Source organism: Adiantum capillus-veneris, chromosome 26 (genome assembly GCF_014529385.1).
Source record: "Adiantum capillus-veneris isolate H3 chromosome 26, ASM1452938v2, whole genome shotgun sequence".
NCBI lineage: Eukaryota > Viridiplantae > Streptophyta > Polypodiopsida > Polypodiales > Pteridaceae > Adiantum > Adiantum capillus-veneris.
In genome coordinates this window covers 7,580,610-7,585,619 of record NC_140956.1, presented here as the reverse complement: position 1 = coordinate 7,585,619, position 5,010 = coordinate 7,580,610, and positions in this window count along the sequence as shown.

Genomic DNA, 5,010 nt, shown 5'->3' with positions numbered 1-5,010 from the left:
AGCATGCTTTAGTCCAAAAATAGTAGGTATGTGAGGGTTGTTACATGTGTCACATTCATATCCACAAATACATGCACACCTTGACTTCTGCATACGAGCTTATCTTCCTTTCACTCTCACACACTCATGCATGAAAAGAATCGTGTGATTAGTAGTTTAAGAGAGGTAGAAAGGAATTCGAATGGCCCATACATTGGAAAATATGGAGCTTGAGCCCATACTTGCCCATAACCGTTCATACACCTCTCATACACTCCCATACATGATTTCTTTTTCTTAAAATAGTGCATTAAACTATATCCTTAAGCCAAGATCAAGTCTACCACATGTCATCCTCTCTCCATACGCCCATGGACACACGGTTACTTCCTGAGTAAACCATAAGAGCCCTTTCACATGCTACTTACGTAGAAGCATTCTTGAGGCTAAACTTTGCACAAATACATAAGCACATGCATCAAAGTGCACACAAACATTCTCTAACTTAATTTATACTCAAATATTTGTCCTCTACCAAGGGAACTACTTACTAGTTTCCTTTATATTTTCTAGCATGACCTTTGGAAATCTTTGTAAGCATATGAAACCCTCTTTTGCAAGTCTTTTGGTTTCATTGGACTCTTAAGAAGGTGTCCTACCACATTTGTAGCCTGTCTCCTCCTTTTGGAATAGTAAACCTTTTCCCTTTAAAAATGGCTACATGTTTAAATTCTACTTTTTAGCTCATTTGATCAAGCAACTCCCCTTCTTTTTCTTAAATGGCCAATTTAGGCTATGAGAGAGGCCTTTTTCAATAGCGCAAAAATAATTTTCATGACATTATCTCGCCTTGTAAATCATAATTATCCTCGATTATAGAGTCTATTAAGATAAACACGACCACGAATCCTTTATTAACTTTTTTCTCCTATGTGTCATAGTCCCCAACATAACCTTGATGGGGAGTAAGAGTTTATCTCTTTTACAACAACTTTGAGTAGAGGATCCCTTCTTTAGTCCATTAAGCACACTCTACAATAAAAGACTAATCTATCAAGTGCTTGGGAGACTTTGGTGCCACAAGCGATATTGACATGGTATGCATATCATTCTTAAAACAAAATGAAAGTAGATAGGGATGTAGGTTAGAGAACCAAAAGTTGTTTTTTTACATTGGTGTACATTGTCTTTGTGATGCTTATAAGGAAACGTCGCTTACAAGGTTCTTATTGTCCTATAAGTGCGTTCCTTACATCCACAGAGCGTCTTCAAAAGAATGATTTTCAACGTTGACAAAATACTTGGTAATACTTTTTTTTTATGTAGAACTTTGTCTTCATGGTGAAGTATATTCTCTAGTTGGAGTATCTCATCTTGCCCTTTTCAAATTCAGGTGGCTCTTGTATTACAAGTTCCTTTGCTTGTAAGCCTTGAACAAGCTGACATGAAATGCATTGTGGATGAGCCAGTGTAACATTTAATGGTCTAAAAACTTATGTGTAGCGGAAATTAGCATGAACATAGTGGGCATTTCATTAGAATAGATTCCTAATGGGAATTACAAGAGTGCTTGGGTGGAGAGAGCAACAAAAAGCATAACACCTAGTTAGATAGCATCAACAATACTTTCAAAAGAGAGAGAAATTAAGCTATTGACAACAGTTGAGGACCGGATTTGCATGGAGCCGGTCCCCCCTCCAAAAGGCTTTGTATTATGGTTTCTCCCATCAAGAGAGACATTGTACAATACAATTCTTTGTGTTTCTTCAAGACTAGCTAGTGCAATGAAGATGAAAGCTTCATGCACTAAGCAAAACACTTAGCAAACACAACTTTAATTATCCCCGTTCTCAGACCCAAGACCTCACACACCTTCGAAGATGGTGAGAGCTAGCAGGGTATGAGAGTAGATTGAGAGGAAGAAGGAGTATCTTACGAGAAAGATGTACATCTCCTCACATAATCACTCATATTAGCATAGCTTAGCTTAGTAATTAGCTTGGTAGAGGAGATGAGCATGCATTGAAGCTTGGCTCTTGGTTGGATTTGCATCCACATGCCAAGAGTGTCTTGATGTAGGCTTCTATCTCACAAGCTTGGAGTAGGTGATGAGCTCTCCATTAAAGCTTGGGAAGAGATAGTCTTCTCTTTCTTCACACATGAGATTGTGTGAGTGTGTGTGTGATAATGCCTTGAAAAAATCAGCCCCCTCTCCCTCTTGGGTGAGCCCTCTTGCTATTTGCTCTTGCAGGCTCCCCGTTGGACCTCCCCAAGTCAAGCCAATGGCTATTAAGCAGCATAAGTGATAGCCTTCTGACATGTGTCCCCCTTTCCCCTTTTGTGAGAGCTTTAGGTAATTTAATAATTAAACTAAACTGTCATTGGACCCCTTTGCCTCCTGGCCAATAGGAATCAGGCAAGCCATTGGGCTCCTGAATGCTCATTGGACCCCTTGGGAGACTGTCCAATAGTCTTCTAGGAGACTTAATTCTCATTGGTTCTTTTATTAAGTGTTTTCAAATTAATTAAACTAGATTTACTGTAGCCTAATTCTCATTGGTCCACCTCCAAGGCCATCCAATAGGAATTGGACACACCTTGTGGGCATCTAGGCTAGGGAGCTGACATGTGTCCCTAATTCCCTTTGTGTAAAGGGAGCTTGTGTGTGTGTGTGTGTGTGACTTTCTCTCTCATCCCCTAGAAGAAAGGCTCGCCCCCTCCCATGTAGGGATATGCAAAGACTTTTTAGTTACACACAAAGCATCCAATTTCCCCTAGGGTTGACCTTTGGACACAACCTTTGAATTTTGGAACCTTAGCATTTTGGAAGTCTTAATGGGCTGAACCTTAGGGTCTTTTTAGCCCATTGTTGCACATGGATCTTTTGCAGATGGCCCTCCCTTTGGATCCCTATTTTCCCTCCTTTGGATCCCTACTGTGGCCGGTCTGCTAGCTTAACCAATATTCTAGCTTTTTCTCCCCTGGCACTTCCCCACATTAAATGATCAGTTTAATATGAGAAAATCATTTAGGAGAATTAGATATTGATTATTATGACATTACCTCTCTCTTGAAATCATAGTCATCCTCGACTATGGTGTAGAGAAGATAAAGCATATTCATGAGTCCTTTTCTTAGCGGGTAGAGGATCCCTATGTTACCCTACGACATCATTCCACAATGGATGACTAGTCCATTTGGCGCTTGAGAGCCTGAGGTTGCCGCAAGCATGTCCGCACATTAGTCCTATCAGTCTTCCATAGTAGAGTGACAAGCTCTACTTGGTGTTTGGGAGACGTCGTCTCCGCAAACTTGATCTAAGCATGCATACTACTTCATTTTTTGTGCACAATAAAGAAAGAGAGAGTCTTATAAGACAAAAAACTTTGTTCATTTTTAACATTTTGTACATTTGCTTACTCTTGGGAAGCATTGTAAGCATTGACAAGGTTTAGGTTATCCTTTAATTGTATGCCTTGCATCCATCTAGCATCTTCAAAAGGATAATTCTTAAACTTAATAAGATATCGTCGGATAGTCTTACCGCCTCTTAATACCTTGTCTTCATGTCGGAGAATGGACTCGGGCTGCAGCACCTCCTCTTGGTCCTCGATCTCCGGTGGGTCTTCAATAGTTGGTTCTTGAGGTGGCTCTCCTTTGTAAGGCTTTAATAGGCTCACATGGAAAGCATTGTGTATGAGCCAATGATTGGGCAACTTGAGTTGATAGGCCATCTCATTGATTGGCCTAAGAATCTGGAAGGGACCATAGTACCTTTTTGCTAGTTTAGCATAGTACTTTTGGTGGCCCGTAGGATTCTTGCCCGTCGTGTGCCTTAATCGAGCCTTGGGAAACTTTAACAAGACCCAATCGTTTTCTTTAAAGGCTTGGGCTCTTTTGTGCTTGTCAGCAGCAGCCTTTGGCCTTTGCTGTGAGATAGAGATAGCATCCTTAATCTTTTGAAAAGATTCTTGTAGGTCTCGGCTATACTCATCTACAACGAAGATCTTCCCATGTACCTTAAGTAGCAAGGGACTTTTTGATCTTCCCTCAATTACCTCGAAAGGTGCTTTTCACGTGGAAGTATGTACAATGTTATTGTAAGCATACTCCACTAAGGGTAAGTACTTCTCCCATTGGGATCTTTGATCTACTTCCGTTACATAGGCTTTTAGTAGATCGAGAATTGTTAGGTTAGCTATTTCACTTTGGCCATCCGTTTGTGGATGATAGGCCGAAGAGAAGTTTAGCCTTGTTGCTAAATTCTCAAAGAGACCCTTCTAGAAATTACTAGTCATTCTAGGATCTCTATCCGACACTATAGACATTGGCAAGCCATGGTACTTGAAAATTTGTGAAATGAAGAGGGTTGCCATTTGATGGGCTTTGATAGTCTTTTTGACAGGTATAAAATGAGCTTGTTTACTGAACCTGTCTACTATCGTCGATATTCTCGTATTCCCATGGATAGACTTAGGCAATCCTAAGATAAAATCCATGGATATGCTCTCCCATGGTGAATTAGGGATTGGCAAGGGTTGAAGCAATCCAAGTTGCTTCCCTCTATCAAATTTTGTCTTTTGGCACACTACACATTTAGAAACATACTCTTGTATGTTCACTTTCATGGTAGGCCAATAGAAATATGTTTCAATTCCCTTTAAGGTAGACTAAATCCCTCTATGCCCCGCATAAGGTGGAGCATGAGATTCATACATTACTTTCTCACGTAGTGAGTTAGTAACACATAGTCTATTGCCATAGAGAAGATAACCATCTTGTAAAGTAAATGGTTCTTCTTTCTTCCCTAATGCAAGGGCTGAAATCACATCTCTAAAATCGGGATCAATAGCGTACTCATCTATCATTGAAGATAGATCATTGTGAGTTGCTATGGAAACCGCATTCACTCTCAGCCGTCTTGAGAGTGCATCAGCTACTTGATTATGCTTGCCAGCAATGTGAGCAATATGAAAATGAAATTGCGAAAGGAAATTTGCCCACCTCATTTGTTTTCCGGAGAGCTTGGTC